This window comes from Corvus brachyrhynchos, unplaced genomic scaffold (genome assembly GCF_000691975.1).
Source record: "Corvus brachyrhynchos isolate BGI_N302 unplaced genomic scaffold, ASM69197v1 scaffold45, whole genome shotgun sequence".
Lineage (NCBI taxonomy): Eukaryota > Metazoa > Chordata > Aves > Passeriformes > Corvidae > Corvus > Corvus brachyrhynchos.
The window spans coordinates 1705146-1714182 of NW_008238361.1; positions in this window are offsets into that span (position 1 = coordinate 1705146).

Consider the following 9037-nt stretch of genomic DNA (forward strand, 5'->3'; position numbering starts at 1 on the left):
TCCCAACAAAAGATTCGGGATGTCACAAAAGCCCTGAAGCCTGAGGGATGCTGGGCCGGGAGGGTGTGGATGCTCCGGCTGACTCCAGGCGGGTTCCCAGCTCTCTGGGCTTTTGGGATGACTCCGGGAATGTCCCTGATTTTGAGGATGTGTTTAAAGCGCTCGCCCCTGGCTCCAGGCGCCTTCACAATTCCCAGCGGGCTTTAACACCAGAGAATTGTTCCGTGTCCGTGTGGGAGAGGCTGTGGGAAGACACTGGGGTGAGGGGGGCATCACCTGGGTAGATACCTGATTTTTATTGATTACTGATTATCGATTATATTACTGAGTAGGATTATTCCAAACTGCAGCCCTCACATGCCATCATCTCTCCACAATGGATGGGTTGGGAATTGGCGTGAGGAACGACATCTCTGCCCCTGGATGGGGATTTGAGTGATCCACTCCAAGGATTCCTTATCCCATAGGAGCATCCCTGCCCCTGTTCCTGGAGGAGAGTTCTCCTCCATGAATAAACCCAAGCCAGGATGAAGCTGAGCTCTGCAGCCTCGGAGGAAGCAGCAGTGTTTACCAGCTGGTAGGCGAGGACGGGATCCTTTCCAGGAAAAAAAAAAAAGAAGGAGGAAGGTGAGGCACGTGTTTGGGTCAGGTACTCAGAGTCACGAGCGCTTCCTGCCCGTTGACATTCCTGCCACGGCTCCGGGAACTGCCTTTGGGAACTGTCTGGGCTTCATAAAGAAAAAAAAATAACACTTGAGAATCCCCCACCTTTCGTTTTCGTTTCCTGGCTCGTGTAACCATAGCAAAGGATCCTTGCTGGCCTGGGAGATGGAGAATTCCTGCCATGCTCCGATTAAACCGCTCCAGCTTCGGAGCGTTCCCATCTGTGTGAGTGTCTCCTTAGCTGGGAGAACATCAGGGTTTTGCTCCTGGGCAGAGAAGAGGCCACGTTTTGCTGAGCTTGGGGAATGATTCCTGCTCTTGGATGCGGCCCATTGATGGGAAAATGGGAATTGTAGGGAGAGCCCACGCAGGCAGCTGGCAGAACTCGAGCTTACTATGAGAGCAACATATGCTGAGCTGAGTTCCGAGACCTTCAAATCACTACAAGGGCTTAAAATATTCCGGAATTTAATTACGAGCCTGTCTGTGCTTTAAATGCATGAATGTGAGATGCAGGCTTGGGCTGTGACAAGGGAAACCTCCTTCCATGTGTGGGCAAAGGGCTGGGAGGGAAAATCCTGTCGGGACAGAGAATCGGGACACGTGGAGCCAGGTGGGAGCAGCCAGGATGTCCCCAGGGGTGGGTGACATGGGCTGTGCTCTGTGTCAGGGGCTGCTGAGCCAAACAGGGAATGGTCACACTGAGGGTGGGTGTAAATCATGGAATCCCAGACTGGTTTGGGCTGCAATATTAAAGCCCATCCTATTTTACCCCCTGACTTGGGCAGGGACACCTTCCACTATCCTGGGAGGCTCCAAGCCCCATCCAACCTGGCCTTGAGCACTTCCAGGGATCCAGGGGCAGCCACAGCCTGTTCCAAGACCTCCCCGCCCTCACAGGGAACAATTTTTCCTAACCATAATCCACTCTCTTCCAGTCCTGAGCCATTCCCCCTTGTCCTGTCACCCCACACTGCTGTGAATCTAAATTATCAAAGAATTTGTGTTGAACCCCTCCAAAAATTCCTTTATTCCTAAAAACCTTCCATGTACTGAACAAGTCACCCCTTTTCTCTGTCACCTGTCCCGATCTCCTGTGGTCCCACAAGGAACAAGGGTTCATCCTGGACTAAAAGGGATTTAAATCTTCCCCCAAGTTGAAAGCCTGGGGTGTTGTGCCTCCAAAAATGAAGGTGCCCTTGTAACATTGGGGTTATTAACTTAATGACGGGAAATTTAGGGATGGGAATTAAAGCCCTGCTCTTGCCTATGTCCCTGAGGAAGGATCCCCATGTCCTGGATAGGGAAGGCTACTCATTCCCCAAGATTTCCTGGCAGGCATCCTGCTGGGAATTAGCCTTGCAGCAATCGGGATGTGAGATGGGGAACTCGCAGGGATATCCCACTGATTTTTAGGAGATTATTATTCCTCTCCTACTTTAATTCACCTGGAGAAATCAAACACATTCTGTGGGTTTTCCAAGCAAAGAAACAACAGTTTGGCAAAAGGCTTTGATCCACAAGCAGGGATGCAGGATTGGGCTGGAAAATTGATCACCATGATCCGGAGCGTCCTCCAGCAAAACATTCCCACCCACAGGAAATTAAGGTTGGAAAAGACCTCCAAGATCAAGTCCAACATCAATGGAGAGGCCAGGGTGAGTCTGAGCAGGAAGCCAAGAGTTTTTAGGATGCAGAATAAACCCAGAACCTTCATTCCCACATTTGACAGAGGGATATTTGCTGCTCCGCTGGGATTTTCCATCACTCAGCATTCCCAGCACCGCTTCCCTGGCAGAGACCAGTGCTGGGCTGGAAGTTCCAGTCACCGAGGAGGTGACAGCCAGCCCAGAAATGAGGTGTGTAGTGTCACCACGGGGACAGAGGTGCCAGGTAACCCCGCAGGGACTCACTGGAGCCGTGTCACCTCGGGATCTTCCTGCAGGAAACGCTTTCCATGGAAAGCAGCGGCCACTGCCGGGTTTGGTTTATTTTAAGGCTGGAGAGAAGCCTGGGACAGCTCCTCAGGGCTCACCAGGGCTTTTCACGCTTGGATACTTCCCAAGCTCTCAGGATACGCTTTGGGATCCATAAATTTTGGGAAGAGATGAGGAGAAATTGCAGGAGTGGGGCCGTGTCCCTGCTGTGTCTCACCGGAACAGGGAAGCACTGGTGTCCCAAATCAGACTTGAGGGCACCGAGAAAACCCTGTGGGCAATCAGGCCCCTGCCTCAGACATGGGGCTGGAACAGGGATTTGGGGCTGAAAGAGGAATTTGGGGCTGAAATGGGGATTTGGGGCTGGAACAGGAATTTGGGGCTGAAACAGGAATTTGGGGCTGAATCAGGGATTTGGGGCTGAAATGGGGATTTGGGGCTGAAATGGGAATTTGGGGCTGAAATGGGGATTTGGGGCTGTACCCCATGTCTCACCCATTGTCACGATTCCATGATTCCAGCCAGAAGCTGGGCTCCAGTGCTGGATGTCAACAGCGTTTCCAAAGCACAGGGCCCTTCCTAAGGAGGAGGGACTGAGCCTGCCTAAAACTGCTTTAATTAAACCCAGCAACATCATTAACCCGCCGGAGCTCATCAAATGAGTGTTGAAAAAGAAACTTGCCTTGGCCTCATTTCCAGGAGGCTGTTCCAAGAGGGAAAACAGCACTTTGCCCCTGACCAGGGTGTTTGGTTTGCTGATAAAACAAAACCTCTTCTTGCCCCCCTGGAGCTTTGGCTCCGTTTGGTTCTCGACCAAATATTTGGTTTGGCTTTTCTGGCTTTTTTTGGGGGTACCCATAGTGAAGGTGTTGACGCCACAGGGAGAATGTGGAGAAAGAGGGGGAAATGGGGGACTTTAAAAGGATTTGGAGAGGAAGAGGAGGTGTTGGGATCCTTCCTCGAGCACAGAAATCATTTGTGGAGTTCAGAATAAGCCGGCATCTGCGCAGGCTGGAGGGCTGCCAGTCCTTTCCTTATCTCTGCTCTGCTCAGGGGTGACTCAGTACAAAGCTCCCGAGGTGCCCGCGGCAGCGCTGCCGGGAATGTGCCCATGCCAAGGGCTCCGGGGCTGGGAGGGGGATTCCCACCTGCTGGAGAGGAAGGAAGAGGAGGGGTAGGGATCCCCCCGGCAGCGCCCTGGCTCTCAGCCCAGGGCACTTTCCTCGCTGTGCTTGGGGGAGAGTCTCGTCAAGAAATGGTTTTGTACTCAAGGTCTGGTGTCCTGCTGGCACGGGGACAGTGGGATGTCCCTGATGTCCCTCTGCCCAGTGCTTGTCACAGCTGACTGAAAGCTGGGCTTTTCCTAGGGAAAACCCCGTTTTTTCCATGGCTTATCCCTAATCCCTTGGGTTTATACCCCCTGTGAGCAGCACGGGGGATGGGGTATATCAGGATCCCAAGGATTTCTAAGGATGAAACGCCTGGATTCTGTTGTCCCCACCAGGCTGAGATGATGGGATTCGCTCAGCTTTGGTTCCACATCCCTGTCGATCACCTCTCTCATCCCCTGTGGAAAACTCATGGTGGTTTGGCAAGGCTGAGGAAGATTGAGGCGTGAGGGAGTAAAAATCCCTTCAGGTGGAAATATCTCCAAAGGAGCTGCTCCTCCATTTTTGGCATTGCAGGAGCATCACTAAAACCAGGACCTGAGCTTCCATGAATGGATCCAGAGGAGCCAACCCTAACCAGGCTCCATCAGCAGCTCCTGGAGGGAATGTTGGGGAGGGATGGGCAGTCTGGGAAGGCTCCCATGGATCCAGCCAGCCCCACACTGCTGGAACACCAAGGCCTTAACCCAGGAGCTGAAGCAACCTCATGCTTTTGGGAACACTTGGAACAGTCTCCAAGCTGATTTCTCCACCTGTGGCCCTGCTAAGCTCGAGTGGCCTCAGCTGCAGCGTGGGAGCAGCTCCATCTCCTGAGTGCCTTTATCACCCATGCAGCCCCTCACAGCTGCTCCAGGCACAGGCAGGCTTTAACTCCAGCAAAATCCTCCTGGTTTTCCAGGAATTGGAGATGTTTTCTCCATCAGGAGCTGGTGCTGTGCTGCTCAAAGGCTCTGGATGTGGTGCTGCCCTTTGGCACTGCCACCCTAAGGGTACAGCCCGGAGTCAAGCAAGGAGCTGCTGCCCCCATAAGATGCAGCTCCTCGCTCTCCATGGTGGCCAGGCATTGGATCCCCAAAATTCACACAGCTGGAAAATCCTCCATCGAGGAACAGGGAATCCTCCAGGCTGGATTCATGGAGGCTTTTGGAAAGTCAGGGATGTGAGCCGGCTTGTCTGGACCAACCACAAGCTGCAGGTGTGGCCAAACTGGCAGTGGGGAAGGGATGCCAGCGTGTGAATGCCATCACCCTCCTCGCCCAAGCCCAGGGGGCTGCCTGTGCTCCCTGCTCCCACCTCTTGCCCATTCCCAGCTGCCATTCCTTCTGGAAAAGCACTGGAGAATGCCCCCGGTTTTCCTGGAGCATCCTAGGTTTGCACCGTGACCCTCTGGGGTCACGGATTGGCTTCCCAGATGTTCCCTGCTAAAAAGATCTGGTGTTGGGATCAGCTGGCTTGGGTTTGGAGTCTCCTGATCCTGGGAACAAATGTGGAATGTCAGGCAGCGGGCATGGGAAAGCACCATCTCCTGCCAGCAGCACCCAGGGATCCACCAGGAAGGACATTTTCCAGCTGAATCCCAGGCTCCCAGGAGGCACCAGAGATCTTGGGGAGGTGGTGGTGACGAATTCGCCCTCCCGGTGCCCTTTCGAGCCTGGGAGTTACTGTGAGCCTCAGATAAGGAAAGGCACGGAGACATGAACTGGCTTGCCCCAATCCTGCTGGAAAACTGGCATGAGAACCAGGAACAGAGCAAGGCTCTCTTCTTCTTGGACCAGAAGATTCCAGAAAGATGAAAATCTACCAATTTTAGCGTCTAAAATTAGCGTTTAGTTACCGTCAGCCCTCTCTGTCATCCTCACTTCCGCAGGGGAAAACTGTTGCAGGACCATCCTTCTCATTCCCCAAGTGACAGAATTCCAAAGCTCAATTCCCAATTCCTTTGATTGCAAAAGATTTGTCATCCGTCCTCTGCTGATTTTCACAAGGATGAAAACATGGAGCAGTGCTGTGACCCTGAGCACCGAGCAGGGATGGTGGCCTCCACTGGCATCCCATTCCCACCAGCAATAACCCCTCAAGCCCCCTCAGGAACGCATTTGGCTGCTGGATAATCCTCTCTTCCCATCGTTATTTATTAGCAGGAGGTCAGAAGAGATTCCTGTGCCAGATTTCCCCCCCAGAACTGTGAAAACTCTGGATGACTCCAATTAATTTGGAAAATACAGTGGGAGAAAAGCCGTGTTAACATGGAGAGAACCAGACCTGGCTTCTGCAGGTATCTCTCTTGATGAGGGGTAATTAAATCCTTCTAATTAATTGTTGGCTCATGGTAGTAAAGGTCGGACTTGCAGGGACAAGTCGGAAAGAGGGAAGAAGCCCTGGGATGGGAAGCAGCGACGTGGGAGGATGCAGCATTCTTTTCCCACGTCGAGGAGCAGCAGGACGTGTTAATTCAGCTCTGGAATTTCTCTCCCAACCTTTTATGGTGAAAAAATGAGGCTCTCCTTGGACTTTGCAAATACATGTTCCAGCCGAAATCCAAGCTGTGCGTGAACTCCCGGCCGGCAGCCGCTCACCTGGATGTGCTGAGCACGGGATATGCAAAAGTTTGGGAAGCTCAGCTCCGGGCTCCCAGATTGCCCCATGAGCTGATGTCAGGGTTTTATGTGAGGACAGCTTCTCATGGCTCTGCCTTGCCTTCCAGATGAAATAACTGAGCCAAGGAATTAATTTTTAATGCATCCAATGAGAGTTTTGGAGGGATTTATGCTCACTCCTGCTGCCAGGCTGTTCCTGAAAGCTCAGAAATCCTGGATCCGGCTGCTTTGTAGGGTTTGGAGGTGAAGGGATGGAGCAGCAGTATCCTGCATGCTCCCTCTAACCCTTCCAACAATTCACATCCCACCAAGCTGGGAATAAAGTGAAGCCCTCGTTTTCTGCAGCTTTCCAATAATTCCTTAATTCCTTAATTCAGTAAACAGCAGGGGAGGAAGAAGAGATTTTCCAGCCTTGAATCATTCCTGTGCAAACACCTGACAACAAAAGCAGAGCTAGAATGTGTTAGAAGACCAGTTGGGCTCTTCTGAGTCATTTAATTAGAGCGAGGAACTTTCCCTGCCTATGGAAATCTCAGGCTGGAAAGGGTGTGAAAGCTGCTGCAACCAACACTTGCCTAATTAGCCTCACTCAGAAGGCTGTGTGTGATCCAGGGATGTTCACACTTTTCCAGGAAAATGTGCTTTAGGAGATGCTGGAGTGGGAGAGGCCCAAATTGCTGACCACCACCATCATCCATCTGTCCTTTCTGAGCTCCAGCTCCTGGAAACGTCTCCTTTTTCCACACGCCACAAAGGAAGCAGAGAAAGGGAGCAAAGCTCTGCATTTCATCCTGCTGGCTGCAGGCAGAGCTGCTGAAAATCCAGGCCAGGGCCCCCGTGACCCAGAAATGTCCTGTTTGACCTGGGGCCTTGGTTGAAATCTCATTTTTGTGCAGCCTCCCTCTGAGAGCTCCGGAGAGCGGCTCCTCCCGAAGCCAATCCCTCGCCAGGGCTGTGCAGGAGCTGCCTCCACAGTTTGAGTTAATTAGAAATCTGGGAATCTGGGAGCAAGGACTTGCTGGAGCAGCTTTTGCTTTTGCAGCAATTGGGAGTTTCCTAAAGTGGAACATTTGCTGCTCTTATTTTTTAGCTGCCCCATTCCCATGGATCGTGCATCTCCCAAATCCCGGGAAAACGCTTCTCCCAGAGGATTTCTCCTCTCTGTATTTGCTTTACAGCAGCTCCAGGCTCTGTCCAATCCTCATTTCTCTCCTTGTCTCTGCTTGGAGCTTTCCCCTCATGGATGCCCGTGGCCATCCTGCTTTTCCTCCCCGAAATTCCTGAGGTTTTTCTGCAGCTCAGAGCTGGATTAATCCCAGCCTGGCACCCTCCAAGCTAAAGCTCCCAGCCCCACAAATTGTGAAATCCAGCTCCAAACTCGTCCCCACAACTTTATGGTGGGAAATGTTGTGCCTGAGGGACAGAAAACAATAAAAATCAACACCCCAGCGCGCGAAGAGTTTCAAATGGCTCCCAAAAAATTCCTGCAATGCTTCCAAGGGTCTGTGCTGCTGTTACTCATTCACATGGGCAGGAATTACAAGTATGTGTGTGCAGCCAGGAAAGCTTTGGGTCACCGAATATTTGAGGCTTGGGGTGGAATGAAGGGGTGGGGGGGGGAGAAACCTTCCAGACTTCCTCGGGATAACGAATCCACCTTGGTGGTGCCACAGCCAAAAAGTGACATTTCTCATTCGCTGAGTTTTGTGCTCTTCAGCAATAATTCCAAGCTGCCGTGCCTTCAGGGAAGTGGGAGGGATTCAGAGGAATGGGTGAGGACATGCAGTACTGACCTAATCCGCTGCACTTTTCCCTGGAAGCTGTTCCCAGAGTCTGCCTTTGGCCCCCAGCACCCGCTGGGATCGTTCAGAGCTGGGTGAGGAGTGGGGATTACACAATTGCACTCGTTTTTTCCAGCCCAAAATGGGATTCAAGCAAAAGGATTTCAAAATTCCTTGCGAAATGAACTTTGACTAAAAATGTTCCAAGTTTACTCATTTCCTATCCATCTCCAGAAACTACATTATAAATAAATCTTGGAATTTAATATCTCATTAAAAAAAAAAAAAGGTTAAATCTGAAAGTTGCAACCTTAGCAGAGAATTTCATCTCAGCAAGTTCCTAATACCAAATTCCACTGAAATCCAAGAAGTTCTGCAAAACAAGCTGCCTTCAGCATATCAATATTTCTAATGGAAAACCATCCTGTCAGAACATTTTTATGCAGCTCCAGGCTAGAATTCCCTATAACAATACTTTTCCTGTCTCCCCAGCAACCAGCACTGCTGATCCTCTAGAAGGAATCTCCATAATTAACCTCCAGGAACTGAGAAGGAAATCTTTTTGTCTGCAGGATATTCTCCAACAGCACCTAGAAATCATTTCACTCCAAGCCAAAGCCCAAGAAATTCAATAGGATTTTCTCCATAAATTTCTATGGATCTTCAGATCTAGTTCAGATTGGAGTCCAGACCCAAATCAATGTAACGCAACTCTCTGGCGTTCCTTCAAATTCCAACGGGGCTTTGGGAAAAAAACCCCTCAAAACAATTCTTCCTTGTTGAAATCCAATCCTGTGTTATCATCCCGATTACAGACTCACAGGCTTTGATCCCTGCGGATACAAGTCCTTCCTAAGATGTTTGTGCTGATTTCCAACAAGCCAGGAATG